Below are 20542 nucleotides of genomic sequence, written 5' to 3' on the forward strand. Positions count from 1 at the left end.
AGATCTTGACAAAAGCCCTCGTGAAGGCCACGAAGACGATGTCAAGAGCACTGCCCTCACCTACACATCTCGTCACTGCCTGGAATAATGCAATCAAATTTGTCAGACATGACCTCCTCTGGGTGCTGCCGTGGCACAGATGTTAGCACTGCTGTCTCAGAGCCGCAGGAACTCGAGTTCAACTCCAGACTCGGGCGAAAGTCTCTGTGGAGTTTGCACGTTCTCCCTGTGTCCACATGTATTACTTGCGGGTGTTCAGGTTTCATCCCACACTCTAGATTAGGTTCATTCGGCGTTGTAAATGGTCCCTTAGTGTCAAGGGGATTAGCAGGATAAATACAGGGGATTACAGGGATAGGCCGTGTGTGGTATTGTTGTCGATGCAGGTTGGATGGGCCGAATGATTCTTTTCTGTACTGTAGGGATTTTATGAATTGATTCCAGGACAAAGCCATGTTGGGTATCCTTGATTAATCCTTGTGTCTCCGCGTGGCCGTTAATTCTTTCTCTCATATTTCTTTCCCATTGACTTTGTCTCCCACTGGCGTTTGACTCACTGACGTGCATGTTCCTGCTAATTCTTTACTTCCCTTATTGCATAATGGTAACACTTTAGCTGTAGCCCAGTACTCCAGCACCTCTCCTGTGACCGGAATGAATTTAAAAATTAGCATCAGAGCCACTGCTCTGATGGCCTCACACAGCAGCTAGGATGCATGTCATTTGAGCCTGGGGATTTATGCAGTTTCAAACCAGCGAGAATTGCAAACACATTCTGCCCCTCAAGGCTGACCTGCTCAAATATACCACAGTCACCCAACCGCCCTGCATTCTATACTTGTATCTCCCTTCACCATAGTGACCACATATACGAAATATTAATTTAATGTACCACCAAAGTCTTTCAGTTTCACATATTGGTTGCCAATTTGGTTTCCAATGGGCCCTTTACTCTCTCTGGTTACCCTCTTTCCATTAAGAAACTTATGAAACACGTTGGGATGCTCTTTTATTTTGCAACTAGTCTTGCTTCATGGTCCTCTTCGCTCTCTTAAAATATCTTTTTTATTTACGACACTACACTTTCTGTGTTATTCTATGACAATCACTGTGTTGAGTGCCCTCAATCTGTGATAAGTCTTCCATTTTTTCCTAATCCAATCTGTCCAAGTCTTGACTTCTGGAATTCTCTTGACTTGTTGATACTACCTTTTCTTTGCCTTAACAGGAACTCTTGGCATTGCACTGTTTTTAAATGACCCCCCACTGCTCTGATGTGGCTCGTCCTAAATAGCTGCTTCCTGCCCGCTTTGACCCGAAGCTAATTTTGCTGTATAAAACGGCTGTCCCACAATTCAGAACCTTTACTTCGATCTATTTTGTCCTTTTCCATAACAACATTAATTATAAGCGAATTATAGCCATTCTCACCGAGGTGCCCCTCGACTGACACTTCTGCTATCTGCCTGGATTCAGTCTATAAAACAAGGCCCTTCTCATGTAAGACTTTCTACATGCTGTCTCAAAAGGCTCTCCTGGATACACTTGAAAAAGGTTGCGCTCTCCAAGCTTTTCAGACTTTGCCTATCAATCAATATTGCAGAAGTTGAAATCCTCTAATGATACCAATTTATTTTTATCACTATGCTGAGATTTGCTACCTATCTGCTCTTCTATCACTCCGAGACTCTTTGTGGGCCGCAACAATGTGATTTCCGCTTTTATGTTTTTACGTTCTGCCCATATGGCCTCAACTGAAAAGACTGTGAAGATATCATCCCTCCTCAGCACCGTCATTAACTCCTTGATCAATATTGCAACACCGCTATGGAAACTTTCACTGGGAAATTGATACTTTCTCGGTGAAAATTGCCCAAATCTAACGTGAATTCTCGCGACACACTTGAGATCACCCTGCAAATGTGATTGGTCCCTCTACCCCGATCATTATTATTTACCCTGGCATAATAAATTTCGTGCCGAATCCTCACATTTTGAGGAAGATTCTAGATAATGCAATTCTTCTCAATTTAGAAGGTTGATGAAAGAACAAGTAACTCTTTCTGCGAGATTTTAAACAGTTCTCTTTCCGTTGTGATTGAGAAACGATTGTGTTCGAGATGGGGGAGTGTGAGGTTTGGGAGGAGGAGCATGTGGTGGTGTAAAATTTGCAATTAAACGCAGAAAGGGGGGGAGAGAGTAAAAGTGACAGACAGAAGAGTGAGCGGTTTCTGATCTTCCAGCTCCACCTCCAACTGATCCCAGCCACCAATGTTAAACCATTAATGGACAATAAAACCCAAACGCATCTCTCCACAGAAACCATTACAGAGTCGGGTATCATCTTCAAGGATTTGCAAAACAACCCACATCTTTTAAATGAATTCCCATTACAATTCTCAGACAGCAACATTCCCACCTAAATGCAATCCCTTCTACAACAAGTTAAACCTTTCCTTTCGATTTCCTTCTCAGCCGTTGTTCCAGCTCCCCATACTTTCCTTCAAGGTTCAACCGCTTGCAAACGCCCTTGCCAGTTGATTTTGGAGTATCTCATGTGTTAACCTTCTTGTATTTCTTTGCGAAGTTTCATTGCCAGTATTGCCATCTCACGGAGACTCTCGCCCTGAACGTGGCAGCGGGACAGGAAACTCTTTTTTGGGGATTAGCTCTTGTTATGAGGAAGCTGGGTGACTCTCAGAGAGCCTCCTGTTCCAGGTATTAACTGGCCGCTGTTTTCTTTAGCTTTGATGATGTGGGTTTGGGCTGGGCCTTAGATTTTTCGTCTTCCCTGGTCATTGTCGTTTTTTTTTCACCTGCGGCCGTCTTGGAGATATTGAACGTTTTCACTGGAGGCTTCTTCTGAAGCATTGGAAATGTGGCCATCATTTTCCCCGTCGGTGCCGTCCTTGTCGTTAATTTCTTGGCTTTTGGATTCGTTGCTTCGAATTTCTTGTCTGTAAATTTTCTGGCTGAGAGATACTTGGCTGCTGCTTTCATCACCTTGTTGACGATTTGTCGCTGCAATTTCTTCTGAGGGATTTGGAAAGATCAAGGGGTCCCCTGTCTCTTTGTCTGCACCAGGTGAGAACATTTCTTCTTTATTTTTCTTGATGATTAAATTCATCTGGCAGTGTAGCTTCTCCAAATCGAGGCGCATGTAAATCAAAGCTTCCTTCTGGCGGCCACGGACATTTCCTTTCCTTCCCTGCAACATTGGCAACACCTTGAAGAGCTGCTCCACCAACTTGAGATATTAAAATAAGAAATGGGAAGCACCAGATGGAAAAGATTCAGAGGATTACACGGAATCCGATTAATTCCGTTGGATTCCACATTACAGTCCAGGGAAAACTATCATTATCAGCAGCAGAACCAAACTATGATAATTGGGAATCGAAACCAGATCAAATGTTTGAACCGCAGACCTGTTCCCCATTGTACAATCAATCAGCACACGAGCAATTGGCAAAAAAGTCCCAATACAATTGCCAACACAGTTGAGCTTACTGGTAAAATAAAGTTGATGCTGAGCAGCAGTAGGTGATATGAGGTCAGGTGACAAAACCTTGGTAAGGAGTCAGATTTTAAGGAGCATCTTACGGAGGAGAGAGGTCGAAAGCAATTGAGAGGTTTCAGGAGGGAGTCCAGAATTTGAGAACAGGTCAGCTGAAAGCACGGCTTTCAATGCTTGGAGATTAAAATTGAGAACATGCAAGATGGCAGAAGAGTAGATATATGTAGATACGCTGAAACGGAAGAGATAATAAAAAAAGGAGGGGCGAAGTCATGAAAAGATTTCTACTTAAGGATGGGGATTTTTAAAATGGGGCATGGTGGAGTGGAAGCCAGTGTAGCTCAGCAAACAAGGGATTGATAGGCGAACAAGGCTTGGTACAGGTGAAATTGCAGGCAGCAGAATTTTGGTACATGTATGGTGGAAAATGGGAGGCCGGTCAAGGAAACACCGGAGTAGTCAATCTCGAGTACACAAAGGCATGGATGAGGGTTTCAACAGCAGATAAACTGATGCAGGGTGGGATTTAGCCGACGTTTAGGATGTGAAAATACAGTATATGTATCAAAACACTCTGTTCGTGAGTCTATTATCATGCAGTTCAGTCAGTGTTATTGGCTATGAAGTTGATACACTGTCAGTCATTGTTGTTAACTGTTAGGATCGTTGCTTTATCTGTATCTCTGGAACAGTTTTCCAGTGCGCATTTCTCATATTTCACTGTGATAATGAGCTGAACTTGCGCCAAAAGAGACACTTTAAAGTTCAGATTTCCCCTTCTTAAAATACACGTTATTGTGATTATTCCTTGCAGGTTCTTCTTGAACCAATTAATTTCAATGAGAAGGATGAAGTCTTTGAATACAATGGAGTGTCACATTTATTCTGGTCCTGACTCTCCAGCTTCTGATCCGTTAGTGGACACGGCCTCCAAGGAATTTCACCCGATTCCATTTGGAATGGTTTACTCACGCATGAAATTCATCTGAGAGTAGTAAGGGCGTGGAATGCCCTGTCTGCAGCAATAGTGGACTCGTCACCATTAAGAGCATTCAAATGGTTATTGGATAAACATATGGATGATATTGGAATAGTGTCGATTAGAGGGGCTTTAGATTGTTTCCACTGGTCGGTGCAACATCGAGGGCTGAAGGGCTTGTACTGCGCTGTAATGTTCTACGTTCTAACTCTATATGGGAGTATTAACATTTGGACTCCGTGTTAAAAGAAACATATGAGGATCAGTTAGAGATTCGTTGAACCCAACACAATGATGGGAATCTTAGCTTACGAAGAAAATATCAACTGTTTGAGACTGTGCACATTGACATTTAGAAGAATGGCTGGTGACATAAAATCTTCAGTGCACTTTACAGTCTCGTTACTGGAAGAATGTTTCCCCTTCTAGGGACGACAAGCACCGGAGGACATGATTTCAAAATAACTGCTCTGGTTTAAAAAAGGAACATATATTTTTGTTTTTGTTTTCTTGGAGGATCGTTAGTCTGTGAATTTCCACCCGCCCCAGTCCCCCACCCCTCACATCCTACGAAAGCTTTGGAAGCTGGATCATTGTATTTATTCAATAATTAATTGGGTAGTTATTTTTTGATTAGTTACCAGAGATAACAGTTCCGAAGGGCTGACAAGACAGGGAAGTTGAGACCACAACCTCATCGCGCCGGTCATCTTGAATGGCATAGCAGGCCCTCAGGGCTGAACCTCCTATTTAAGAACAAAGAGAATTACAGCACAGAAACAGAACTTTCGGCCCTCCAAGCTTGCACCAACCATGCTGCCCAACTGAATTAAAATCCCCTACCCTTCCGGGGACCATGTGCCTCCATTTCTATCCTATTTATATATTTTTCAGACGCTCCTTAAAATTCACTTTCATATCTGCTTCCACTATCTCCCCTAGCAGCGAGTTCCAGGCATCCACCACCCTATATGTAAACGATCATGCCTTGTAGATCTCCTTTAAACCTCGCCCCCTGCACCTTAAACTAATACCCCCTTGCAATTGACTTTTCCATCCTGGCAAAAAGCTTCTGACTATCCACTCTGTTCATGTCCCTAATAATCTTGTAGAATTCTATTAGGTCACCCCTCAACCTTCATCGTTCCATTGAGAACAAACCAAGATTCTCCAAACTCTCCTCATACCTAATGCCCTCCATACCTGGCAACATCCTGCTAAATCCTTTCTGTACCGTCTCCAAATCCCCCACACCCTTCTGGCAGTGTTCCTCGGTAGCTCCTGTTCTGTTTTCTGCTCCCTTTTAACAACTGCAAACCTGGCTCAAAGTGTCCTTCAGTCATGTAGAAGGACATCGTCAATATGCTGTCAACATCTTAAATGTAAGAACTGAGCTTTGGTTTGATATGCCTTATTAAAGAAACTTTGGGGAGAGTTTAAGAGAGAAAGTGAGTTCCACATGGCAGCAGACTGAAATATCAATGAGGAGAAAGAGCCGTATACATAAACCGTCTGACATCAGAGTGCATTGCGAAGCTTTCAGAAATTTGCAGGTTCAACCCGTGCTAAGGTTACTTGACAAATAAATGGGGCGGCATTGCGGCACTGTGGCGCAGCTACCTCAAAGCGCTAGAGACCTGGGCTCGATTCCCAGCTTGGGTCACTGTCTGTGTGGAGTTTGCACGTTCTCCCTGTGTCTGCGTGGGTTTCCACCGGGTTCTCCGGTTTCCTCCCACAGTTCCAATATGTGCAGGTTAGTTGCATTGGCCATGCTAAATTCTCCCTTAATGTACCCAAAAGGCGCCAGAGTGTGCCGACAAGGGGATTTTCACAGTAAATTCATTGCCGTGTGAATGTAAGAATACTTGTGACTAATAAGTGAACTATAAATAAAATTAAATCGATAAAACTGAATGAAACTGAGCTGCTTTAATGTTCATTCTTCGAAGGTTCATCTTATGACTACATTTGACCGTATTAAATGCATTTCGTCGATCATTTACTTCTCCATGTTATTCAATTTCAAACAAATCCCGAACATCTAATTGATTTGGATCAGTTATCTGCCTTTCCAAGATTTGCGTCAATGGGTGAAATTTAATAAATTTTGAAATCGGGATCTTATGGAAGAGGATAATCAGTTCAAATATGGAGGCTGAGAGCTGTGTTTGAATGTTCACACCAAACCCCACGCACGACACTCATGTACAGCACCTTAACCACTCGCTCACCAAAGTTGGACATCATACAATCACCCGGGATCATCCATTGGTGAGCTTCGTGCCCTGAAACTTTACTGGTCTTCCAGTCACGCAGAAATGTATTGCCTGGCACAATACTGAGTCTCTCCAATTTTTACTGTGGTTGCAAACGTGGAATCTATTCTGTTATTCCATGAAATCGTGGTTGCTTAGCGAATGTCTCCATGTTCTCGCGTTTGCCTTACATCCCATAATCGTATCATTTAACGAAATTCGATTTATCTCAGCAAAAGTGGATCCGGCATTCACATAAGGCATCACCGAAGTTCTAGATTCCTGATTTGGAGTAGTGTTCCCCATTTAAATTCTGAAAACTCTTTCATTATTTATTTTATTTTTCAACATGCCCCTTTGCCTTAAATTCCCAGGTATTGTTTATTCAATTCAACTCATCTGTTACAATTAACATCTTAAGAACTTGGACCAAATGACTGCTTAAATCGTGAGGGAGGACTTTGTTAAAGGATCAGTCAACGTCTTAAATGTAAGGAATGAGCTGTGGTTCAGTGTACTGAATTGAGGAGCGTTAGGAGGGATTTCAAAATACAAATAGAGTTACCGAAGAAGAAAACTGCATGATAAGCGAGGGGGAAGAGCGAGGTATATGAATGGCCTTCACCATTTTTCATATTTTACCAAATAAAAAACCCAAAGAGAATAAAATATTCATGTGTCAAGGAGATTGCCTTTACCGCTGTGGCCAGAAATGGAATCGCAATTAATATAAACAACCTGTCGACGTGCATTGATATTTGGTGCGCACATGTGTCGTTGTCACGTTGCTGAATGTGTAAGTTGTTGGATAGAGGTGTGTCGGCAATGTTAGCAAAGGTTCTAAGGCCCAATTCCTGCAGAGATGGTTTTACGCAGTGTGATCCGACCAAGCGATTCACACAAAACGACATTGATTCTCATGAGCTGAAGTTCCCGATTTACATCTCAAAAGGCTTGCCAGTTATTTATTCATATGGAGCTTCAGGCTTTAGTTTTGCCATTGCTTCTCACTCATTTTGATGTGTTTTTCTGCTTTCAAAATATCGATATTTTCTAATTGATCTGGATAAACTATTTATGCTTCCAAGCTTTGCGTCAATGGAATAAATTAAACGCATTCTCAAGTCAGGGAGCTGATTGAAGAAGAGAGTCATTTCAATTATGGAGGCTGCGAGCAGGGTTTCAATATTCACTTTGAACCCCGTGTAAGACATTCATTCAAAAACCTTAACCCCTCGCTCAACACAGCTGGACGAATGCAGCCTTGGTACCGGGATCAAATGGTCGGTCAAAATTGCTCTGAACCATTCATCCATCAGCGTCCTGTCTTAACCCGTTTGCCAATCCCCCAATCCACGTTGAAATGAAGCTCTTGGAAAAATAGAATAGCCAACTGCAAGTATTTCCTTCCTTAATAATGGAAACTGACACTGTACTCAATATTCCAGAGCGAATGAAAAATGTGAAACTACTTTCCCTTGTACACGAATCAGCAATAGTTAGTATACAGGCTGAGGAACGAATTGGTAAGGTAAAAATGTTGGCCTTATTTTAAGATGGTGGTGTACACAAGTACTGAATTCCAGCTACAAATAGGAATTACATTGGTGAACTATCAGTAATGTACATGGTTTTGACCTCCTTGCATATACTTGCTTATAAGGAATATATTTGCATTAGCAGCAAGTCAGAGGAGGTTCACCAGGCAGATTTCTACGTAACATCATTGTCTTATGAGTAAAGGTTGAGCCGATTGGGCGTATCTCATTGGAGTTCAGAAGAACGAGAGATAACCTCATGGAAAAATATAATATTTTGTGTGCTTTCGACAGATTAGATGCTGTGAAGCTGTTTCCTCTCTTGCAGGATTCTGGAATTGTGGGCATTGTTTTCAAAAGCAAAGTGCTCTCTCATTTAAGATTGCGAGGAAGTGGCCTTGGAGGGTGAATTTCTTCTCCCAATGTTTCCTGTGGGTCGCAATTTTCTCTCAGAGAGCAGAGGCGGCTGGAGCATTGTATATAATTAAAGCTGAATGTCATAGAGTTTTATTTTGTCCACAGGAGAATCATAGGTTATGGTGGATGGCCCAAAAAATGGCCACAATCACATCAGGCATAAACATATTACATCATAGAGTAGATTTAATTGCTCAATTATCGTATGGTGCTAACATTTCTAATGATTTTGTGCTCTCAGATAGAATTTCACTGCGCCACAACAATACGAGTGGTGCCAATGTGCACCTGCTTTCAATGTGATACACACTTAGGGTTATTCTGAGCTTTTAATTTGACAATTAATGTATAAGGGAAATGTATGGGTATATCATGGTAGATTGTGACGTGACATGTATGAATAGAGAGAGACCTGCAGGGACTATGACTGTAGAAATGAGGTCGTGTATTAAAGAATGTGTCTTAACAAATCTAGTCAGATCAGTTAGACTTGTGAATAGATAATGACAGTGCAAGGGTGAAAAACATTCCTACCTTGAAGGAAAAGTGGCTGGATTGGCTAGGACATACCGCTGCTCTGGACTCAGTTGCTTTTAAAATTAATTATCCGATTTATTGATATAAAAGGATTGTTCACCATTTTCTTGATCTTCTCTCTGAACTTGGACGGTGTCATCACATAGATAAATGTTTCTGTGCAGCAACTTTAACTCCGCAACATACATCCGACTTGTTGAAGGATATACAAAAGCTTTGTGTATTCTATTCCTTCTATTCGTGTAATGTTATAGTCGAAGAATTCTACAACATGTGTCTCCAAAGAAATACAAAACTACCAATTATAGTGAAGAGTAAAATTGTAGACTTCATTCTGCTTTCCATCTCTGGGTCACTGCAATTCGACCCCTTCTTCTGACCCCTCAGCCATTTACGAACGTTACTGGCCACTAAAATATGTATGACAGTCAGAGTGTTGGGCAAGAATATTAAAGTGAATAGTTGAAATGGTGTTAAAACCGTATCAAGCCAGCCATATCCCACCCATGCAGGTTCAGTGTAATATTGGGTCTTCAGATCGTAAAAGCAGGAAACATTGTTAATCACCCATCGAGGTTTAATTGTAAAGTAGGAGGGAACATTCTTAACACAAAGTAGCACCCCTATTGTTGAAAGAGCCACAGTTGATGTTTTCTTGCTGCAATATTTTGTTTTCAATTTCTGGCAACAAATGGCCACAAATCGATCAAAGGAGAAAGCGATAGTGAACCAGACAGCACAGTCTGTGGCAGCAGCAATCAGGGCAACGTGAACACTACACACAGCTGTGAAGTTCAGGAAACATAACGGGAAATGTAAATGTTTGATCTGCAACAATAGAACCTCAAAGAAAACGACCAGGAGATCCGCCATTGCCATGGCCAAAAGGTAGCGAATGGTGCAGGTGGAGAGACCACATTTTTCCAGGGACAGAATTCCAATTGCCATGAGATTAACTGTGAAAGAAGGGAAGGGAAATGAGACAAGTCCTGTTGTGCCCCCAGTGCGTTCCCTTAAAGTGGAACAATGTAGGAGGCGGAGTATTGAGTAGCCAGATTCAGAATTGTCAAGAGACCAGTGTTGAAGGTAACGTTTTCGTTAAACCACACTAGCAACCTGCATTTAGCTTTTGCCACTAAACAGGGCACTTGTGTTTGTCTTCTTCTCAGCTGATCACTCCCTCCCATTCCCACCACATCCACCTTTCACACTGTTACAAATATTTAATTGTTCATATAATGGAGCATAACAGTTTGATTTCGATTATTAATAGCTCACTCATATATTTCGCTGCCCTTGGAATTACCTCTGGATCATTAAAAATGAGTTTTTGGAATTGTCTTGACTCTCACGAGAGCAGGAAAAATAGGAGCAGGAGCTGATCAAACGGCCCGTCGAGCCTGTTTGTACATTCAATACGATTGAAGACGGGAATGGGTTAATGAACTTTGTAACACTTCAGCATTAATACCCGAACCCTGTGATACTTAGAGATTTTTTGAGAAGTACATTGTTTTTATGTCTGTAAATCTTGTCTTCGTGCATCCAAACCAGATAAGGGAAACAGCTGTCCCTGCTGTTCCCAGCTAATTGTGTATCAGGAATGTGGCGAGTATAAGCTCAACAGAATCAGCTAGACGCCATTTTATGTTATCTTATGTACCTTTGTTTAACACGGTGGAGCTAACATGTATGCCTTCTGTGATCATATGCGAGTAGATTCATATATATTCATTGTATATTATTCATCATTGTAAATTGCTATATAGGCCCCTGTATTTTAGTTAACCTGTTTACCAAAACTTATAATATTATGTAATAGATAAACAACGCACAGGTGGCGACAAAACAGATATTCACAGCCTTGAGGATGGCCACGGTTACACGGGAAAGACGGAACTGCCGATACAGCAATAATCGTGAGAAGATGAGGACGTGATCGGGGGCTAAAATACCTGTAAAAATGTTTGCTCTTGACCTGGATTCAGTAAGAAGTCTGAGACCGTGTTATGTAGGACTTCTTCCACAATTGTGCAAGTAATCCATTGTTCTTTGACTCATTGACTCACGACTAGTCTCAGAGGTATTATTTTAGCTAAAACTATTAATACCAGAACGCGGGATCTGTCGAATGGCCACGATCGGGACACCGGGATAGATTACCGAATTTAACAGGGTGGGTCAAATTACAGTGGGTGATCATCCATGATGAGAGGGTGTCTGAACTGATGAATGACGTCTGAACTGAGCACATACGGAGAAGGAGGTAATTTACTCTTACACCCAGGCTTAGACTGAATGTTAAGAGGGGAAATCCCCAACGCTGAGGTCAGGATTTGAAATGCGTTTTAGGGTCTGGAAAAAGGTTGCCTGAGGTGTGATGTTCTGACGTGAGTGATAGATAGAGACTGTCTGAGTGATCGCCGGAGTTGAAGGAAATGCCTTCATGTGAAAGCCGACTTCACAAATATAGTGTAAGTGGAGGTACAGAGAGATCTGATCACCCCTGACAGATATCAACAAACTCGGATAAGAGCACCTCGGAGGGGGAGAGCGAGAAGGAGAATACAAGACTTCAAGTGGTGAGCATAACCTGATCGATGTTATGCCGGCACAAGGACAGTCGGGGGTCCCGAGGTCCCTGATAAACGAATATATGACTAAGAGGGACGAACTCATTAAACAGATGCACAAAGGAGGATGGGATTTAGACCACCCTCTAGACCAACAACGAAAATGGTTGGAAAAAGAAAAGAAAGACAGAACTAAGAAAATTGGAGTTCTCTGATTTCAACAACTGGCCACAAAATCAGAATGTACCTGTTAGAATTGCGGGAAACAGGCCACTTCGCCCGAGATTGTAGGGCTCCAAAGTGGTGGTGGCGGGGGGGGGGGAGGGGGGTGGACATGCGGGGGGGGAGGGTAGTGAAGTCTGTGACATGGCAGATAATGACGTCATCAGGGGATCTGCAGGTTCTCTCGTTGACGTGCACATGGCAGAGAAACACGTATTAAAAAAGCGAATGCAAACGGATGGCTGGGATGCGTCTCAGACTTCAGAGCAACAGAGAAAGTGGATAGGTAATGAAAAGAGAAACAGGACAAATAAGGTAGGAGTATTGGTAATACATCATTTAGGTGGATAAATTGAGCAAGCTAAAGAAAGGATTAGAGCGTTAGAATCCAGAATGAGGGAACTGGAGAAACAAAACGACGTGTTAGAAGACAAGCAACGGAGATGGGAAACTGTTCCCCTACCTCCTAATGAGTCAACACATCATGGGCCAACCGCTCCTCCAGAGTGGGAAGGGCCAGAACACAACTTAGCGCCAGTAACCTGAAGGGGAACAGATGAGCAGCCAAAAGCAAATCATAAACCCTTCATCCATTTTAAAACAGAGATTCAGAGGGAATGTTCCCACTTACTGGAGCAGAATTACCACAACAAAACATTTAAGAGGAGGAAGAATGCACGCAGGATCAATGTATGTGATAATGAGGGAAACCCGAAGACTTCGATAAGGTTGAAATGGGAAAGTGAGAAGTATCAGAAGGACAAAAGAGATTGAGCAGAACAGGAAAGACTGCAAAGGAAAAACGAGTCCGAGAAAAAAAGGATTAGTATGGAAGCCGAACAAAGGAAAGATAAAAAGCCGGAGGCATCTGGCTTGCCGATGATGTTCCAAAATACCAATACGGATGAACAGGAGGAGGATTGGTGGAATTGATGCAGTGTAGATAATCACCAGAAATCTAATGTAGCCGTCATTGCCCTGATGAATATAACAGACTCCTGCGCCAGTGCCGTTGCAAAGATATAAGGGACTCAAATCAGGTTAAATTGGTTGGTCCGAAGCGTGATATACCAAAGAGGGGAGTAAAAGGTTAAAATGAAACAAGCTGTAAGATACTGTATGGCACAGAGAGAGAGAGAGAGAGTGAGAGAGAGAGAGAGATGTAATTATGCGATCGAGAGCCTCATGTGGTGGAATAGGGTAGATCAGATCAAATTGCATTGCGTCTCTGTGTGCGAGTTGAATGAATCACGTTCCAAGTTCAGTGTTTGTTACAAACTGTTAGAGATTAAAGTGATAATATTTCTTGAATTTACTTCTGTTTTGAGTTTAATGACAGTTTGGAAGACAGAAGAATAAAAGCGACTGTTAATCAACGTTCTGTATTCTGAAGTGTTTTACATTCATCTCAGTTTAAGATGTTAAGTTTGAATGAATGTTGGAAGCTTCCATGTGTGTCCATGTTTAACAAAGTGGATGTTTTGTTCTTGTTTGCTTTAATGTTTTAATGTTAAGAACGGAGTTAAACCTTGGAAGGACCATGTAATCTTTCCTTGTCTTGAAGTTGAAATTATAAGAGAGTTAATTGAGAAGTTAAAAATAATAATAAGAAATTTGGTGGAATAGTAGAATAGCAGGAACAACAGAATGAGGTGAATATACTGTCTGTGAGTCAGTTTAAAGTATATCGATTTAGTGAAATGAATCATAGTTCTGATTACACCAAGTTCCAGCGGGAGATTAATGAATTAAAATCTCAGTTATCAATGCAGATAGGAATGTTGTCATTGAGTATTTTCAATCTGTATTTGTTGCCAAACATCGATAAACGGTGTAACACCATGGATTGTTGGAACTTGTTTTGCCAGCTAGATCTAAATAACATTTGGACCAATATGAAATTCAAGTATTGTATTATGTTGTTTCGTTGACATGCAATAGATTACATCATCTAACATTGATGATAGTTCTGGCGAGTCCATCCAAAGGAAAACCTGACGACAGTACTAACTTCTGGAGACCAATACCAATATAAATTGCCCAGTTAGAATGCAGTGTTAAGGTCCACAGAATACAGTGATTTGTAAACGTCTGATAGTTTAGTTTTCTGTAACTGGTTAAAGTTATTTCCTGCAGTTGCAATTTTTTGTGCCATCTATTGTTCAAGGTTTTCCAAATATAAAAACACTGCAAAGCTTAAAGACCAGCCAGTTGAGAATCAAACGAAAACATTTCGAGTCAATCAACCATTGTTATAGTATGTATTGTGCCTGCTTTTTTTCTAAAAATGCAGGGATTTGAACCTGGAACTCAGTTTTAAAATAGACACGGCTGAAATTAAAAGGGGTTGGACATCACAGTTATGATGTGTAAAGCGGCATGATACAACTGCTACTCGATTATTATACAGTATAAGCACTGCCATATAGACCCGAGAATAAAATCAAATCCTGAAAAGCCTTTACCAGTTTTACAGTGTATATTGTGCGTTGATAAAATCATAATTCGCTAGGAGAAAAGGCTATTCATTCCAAGCTTTATATATATTGTAAAAATACATTATATACAACTCAGAGCTGTATGGCATGTGATTTTAATGGGGAAAGCGATGTATTTTGATAGGATTATATACAAATGAATGGATGTCCAGCTGCAGCCAGTGCAGTGTTGTTTGATTCACACTAAGCTTTCTATGAAAAGGGGACATGTAGTTTAATTTATAATGCACTAGCTAAAGCCATACGGACATCGGGAGAAATGTGGACAAAGTTATTGCCCACCATACTAATGAGAAAAAGGGCTACCACAAACCGGACAACCGGATTAACCCCTTAAGATCTATGACAGGACTGGTGATGCAATTACCAGAAACCATCATAACAGGTGGGACCGATGCAGGTCCACTACAAGATAAAATCAAGAGATATGTTTTGGAACTAAGCACCCAACTAAAAGGGATGCACAAATTGAAAAAAAAGACAATCAGGAAATAAGAGGTGTGGAGAGAGGTTGAAATGCTCCCTGACGTCCCAACAGCGGGACGTCCTAGTGAAAAGACTACCTGACAAACCACGGTTTGTACCAATATGGAATGAGCCATATGAAGTTATAATTATTGGAGAAACCTGTGCCTGTATAGACATAAGAGGGAAATGTATATGGAAACATTGAACTCAGTTCAAAGAATATGCTGAAACTAATTGGAAAAATATGTGATATACTCCAATTACAGGAATGTACAGATAACGAATGACCTCCAAGCAAGCTGAACGGGTTCGCGGGAAGTTGTGCGTGGGCGGTGTAGCCTTTGAACCATTGTATAACGGTTGCGCGGGTTATTAGTTAGTGGTAAGGTGCTTTTCATTCTGCTTCTCATGACCTTGGCTCTGTTAGCCATAGCAGGAAAGTATAGATGGAATTATGAGAATTTAGGGATAAAGCACAGTGATCATCTCTATAATGATGACTCTGTCTAATGTATGAACACCTTTGTGCATATCTTATCTGTTTGCAACACAATCGAATCTGAGCACGGAGGAAAACGAGGAATTCCTTTAATCCCTATCCCTTTATGAGCTCCGGAAATAACAGAATGTATTTAAGTCAGAATGGAACCCAGGAATGGATAAGGAAACTGACATTCAAAATCCGATCGGGTACCACTATGCAGGGTACGTTTATTATCAGGAACAGCGATGTTGTTTTAGGGCTAGGGGGCGGAGGGTGCATTTTATCGACCTTAAGAAACATTGCCAACACCGCTATGACAGATCAGGATCCCTACCCTACTTCATTGTGAAAACTCAACAAAGGGAATCTATCCACCTGACATGGAATGGAACCATGCCTGTTGGCCGTAGCTGCTGCATACAGCAGAATGATATCACTAATGACGCTTGGGCCATGGTACAGGTCACAATCCAGTGCCCCACAGCCACCGTCCCAGTTAGCCTCTCCTACGCTTATGTAAGCAGGATGACTGCATATAATGGGACCAATCTTGTCTGTGGAAACAATGCATATCCGTGGCTTCCCTGGAATTGGGCAGGATTGTGATATTTGGCATATGTGGTGTCTTATATTCACCATTACACTGACTGACGGTACCACCCCGAGATACACCTGCTGAGGGCTAAGCGAGCCATTAGTGAGACAGAACGGCTCTTCATGATAGCCTATCCACTTTATTGGACGGCAAAGGCAGCAGAGGAACATATACGGATGGCCTCGACCCTGGAGAGAATTGCAAATGAGACTCAAGATGGGTTCGAGGAGGTGAGCTCGGCCGCCTCTGAAATATCAGCAGAGATCGTAGCTATTCGGTCTGTGGCGTTACAGAACCGATTAGAACTCGATGATGTGCTAGCCTCCCAAGGAGGAACATGTGCCATTGTTGGCTCTGAATGCTATACGTATATTCCCGATGCTTTGGAGAATATAATTCGCTTGGCAGATCATAGTAACGACGTGGCGAAAACAATACAGGATGAGGGGAACCAATATAACAATTATAACACTCCGGGATGGCTGGAGCATTAAGTCGGATCGTGGGGTGCATACCTGATGCATGGATTGATTGTATTAATTGTAATAGCAATAACGTGCTGTGTTTGTATGGCATTATTGAACGCCTGTGGCAAAACAGCAACAGCGCGGATTATACAGGGTGCAACTGTACAGGCAGAGAGGGCAGACCTCCTGACAAAGGAGCTTGGCCCATTCGCCGATAACGTGTGGTTCTGAATTGGTCATAGGGCCATGTTTCGACCTGTCCCGACCAAAAGGGGGGAAATGAAGACGGGAATGGGTTAATTAACTTTGTAAGACTTCAGCATTCAGACACAAACCCTCTGATACGTAGCGATTTTTAGAGAAGTACATTGTTTTCATGTCTGTAAAACTTGTTTTCGTGCATCCAAACCAGATAAGAGAAACAGCTGTCCCTGCTATTCCCAGCTAATTGTGTATCAGGAATGTGGCTAAGCTAGTATAAGCTAAGCAGAATCAGCTAGACTCCATTTTACGTTATATTATGTACCTTTGTTTAACACGGTGGAGCTAACATGTATGCCTTCTGTGATCATACACTAATAGATTCATATATATTCATTCTATACTATTCATCATTATAAATTGCTCTATCGGCCCTGTATTTTAGTTAACCTGTTTGTGCAAACTTACAATCTGATGTAGTAGATAAACAACGCACTGGTGGCGAGCAAACAGACATTCGCAGCCTTGGGGATGGCCACGGTTACAGAGGAAAGATGGAACTGCCGAGACAGCAATAATCGTGGGAAGATGAGGACATGATCGGGGGCGAAAATACCTGTACAAATGTTTGCTCTTGACCTCTATTCAGTAAGAAGTCTGAGACCGTGTTAGGGAGGACTTTTTCCACAATTGTGCAAATAAACCACATGTACTTTGACTCATTGACTCACGACTAGTCTTAGAGGTATTATTTTAACTACAACAACGATCATTGCTGATCTTAAGCTTATATGCTTTACCTTTCATTCTTCAACACTTCAGAAGGTATATACACATTTCACTCAGTATGGCATAATCTCACAGCCCTCTCAACGCGGGGACCAATGTAATGAATCTTGACTGAACTGTCTCCAACAAAGGTATATTTTTATATATATAGGAAACGAAAACTACCACATATTTCATTTCTGATCTCACACAAAAATCCCGTACTACAATAGCAAGATTCGTGTACCTGTCCATGTCGATCCCCTTCCACAAGTTTTGAATCGTCAGCAAACTTAGTTACACTACTCTCTAACACGTGGTATAAGTTACTGATATAGATCATAAATATTTCAGCCCACGATGTGCCTTCTGGCACTCCAATATTCGGAGCCTTCCAACTTGACAGCATCCGGTTTATATCTGTATGGTAATAAATCATATATCGTGCTCATGTCCTTACTTGTCCACTCCCACAATTGTTTGAGCTGCGATTCTTCGTAGTAATATTCTGGATGCTTCTGTATCGAGTGCGTTTTCAAAAGACAAGTGACTTCACCTCATATATGGCTGGTCCATGGGAGTTTAGAAAATTCAGACGTCATCATGTTGAAACCTACATAATCCTAAGAGGACATGGTAGGGTGGATGCTGAGAGGACGTATCCCTTTAAAGATGACTCGGAATAGGGGACACAGTTTAAAGATAGGGGCCACCTACATAAGATGGGGATGCGTTTTTTTCCTCAGAGTACTACTAAATTGTGGATTTCTCGGCTGCAGGGAGCAATGGGGACAAGGTCATTATGTTTTAATATCTGAGTGGAAAATGTATTCCATTCAAATGAATTCAAAGACCTGCTTTTGTAGCTGCAGCATATTGATGGTCAGTTCAGTTTCTTGGCAATGACAACCTCCAGGATGTTGCACTGCTCCTGATCCCTATGTAACTTCGTATGTGTATATCTCTGTCATCTACGATGCGAGCTCTATCCCCAAGAAGATTATTAATTTGTTAAACGTTACTTTCCGCTCCTATTCCTTTCTATGTTGAAGTTGTCTGATCACACTACAATTTTACTTGATTTTACTTCATGAATTGTTAAGGTTTCGGGAAATGTATCACACGCATTCACAATCCTCTGTATTCCGACACTTTTTGCTAAATTCGAAATCTAATTCTTTCATTCCAATACCAGCATATTACGCTCAGTTTTTGCTGAATTTTGATTTGTTTCTTTAATATTTACACTGCTTCTATACTACAAAAAACTTCTCATATTTTTACCACAGCAACCATAGCCAGCTCTTCCATCATCTCTATGAAATAATAACATCATAGACTACCTATTGTACTATTTGCATCAACTCTCCATACAGTTATCTTACCCACCCTACCATTTTCTTAAACTCGTTAATTCATTATGGCTAATCCACCTAACCTACACATTTTTGGTCACTGAGGGGCAACTTATCGTGGCCAATCCTGGACTGTGGGTGGAAACCGGAGCAGCCAGAGGAAACAAACGCAAAGACGGGGAGAATGTGTAAACGCCACATCGGCATACAACCAAGGCTGGAATCAAACCCGAGTCAATATGCTAACCACTGTGGGAGTCGTGCACTTCGTTTAAACGCATGATTATTATTTGTGATTGGAATATGTCAGGTGTACACTTATTAGGTGTTCTGTCAGGAGAACACATCATCTAGATAAGGGGAGAGATTATTGCAATCTAAATTTGTAGAGACTCCAGAAACTGATTGGGCAAACACTCCAGTAGTGAACGGCACAAACAACAAAAGGTCAATATCTATCCGTGTATTAGCAAAATAATAGATTTCCATAACCGTGGCACACAGATATTCAGACTGAGATGTGGGAGGGGACTGATCAGAAAGTAAATATCAACAACTATATGTCTTCAACCATCTCAATATTCACGTTTGCAATCAATCACAATCGTTAAATTCGAAAGCATGGAGTTTTCAGATTAGTGAGTTCCATACGCAGTGCAATTTTTCAGTGACAGATATTCGGACTGATACTTATCCACTCAGTCAGGTGACCTATGCCAGCAATTTGTCGACTGATAGTCAACGCAATTCTGCACTGCCTATTGCATCCACCAGCACTTTCATTCAGAAACTTGGCTGTGATTGTATCTGATTCAACAATGCTCGGCACTTTAGGAAGCACAAGAACATGATCATTCGTTGAGCCAATGAATTACAAACAAAATCTTATCTTTAAGCCGAGTCAATGGAATGAAAGCGCAGTGTGCTGATTCAGGCCATTTGACTGAACAAAGGGCTAACATTTCTTGAGTTCCTGTCGGACAGTGTCCAGTAGACCAGCAAGAACACCATGACTCACAGAACAAAACCAGCTCAAGAATTTTCTTTCTAGTTGTTGTCTCTTACCAGGAACACCAATGAATGTGACTACTGGGTCATATATTTTTTCGATAACGGTAAACGTTTTTAGCATCTCTGAATGAAGCTCCTTCATGCTGCAGGAATCCTTCTGGAAATAAATTCTGAGGCACTGCATTACAAGAACCTTTATGTGAAACCCTGTATGATTTCCACGGAAAACATCAATGTTGCGACAACACAGCAATTGGATTTCTTTATTGGCAAACTCGTTATGATGATCAAGAAAATCCGAATTGAAATAAAATATTATTATCATGGAGATTGGATTGCACACCCCAAGGGCTATACAATTCCAGTAACATTAATGAATGAATGGAAAATGGATGTTGCATTCTCTCGGCTGCAGCGTTGCAGTCAACACGTCCACAGGTTGTTGTTCAATATGATGATGTATCACTGGTGTTCTTCACTCTGTTGTATTCATTCAGGCATTGAATTTCAAATTTGGAGGCGTCTTCTGGGAGCAGCTCTCCTATGCTCGCCAATATAGCCGTCCGATTGAACTGGGGTCAGTCACATCAAAAAGTGGGAAATTTGTTCAAACACATACAACCTCTCAATCGAATTCACCATTGCAAATTATAGTTA

The sequence above is a fragment of the Mustelus asterias genome, chromosome 16, assembly GCF_964213995.1.
Source record: "Mustelus asterias chromosome 16, sMusAst1.hap1.1, whole genome shotgun sequence".
Lineage (NCBI taxonomy): Eukaryota > Metazoa > Chordata > Chondrichthyes > Carcharhiniformes > Triakidae > Mustelus > Mustelus asterias.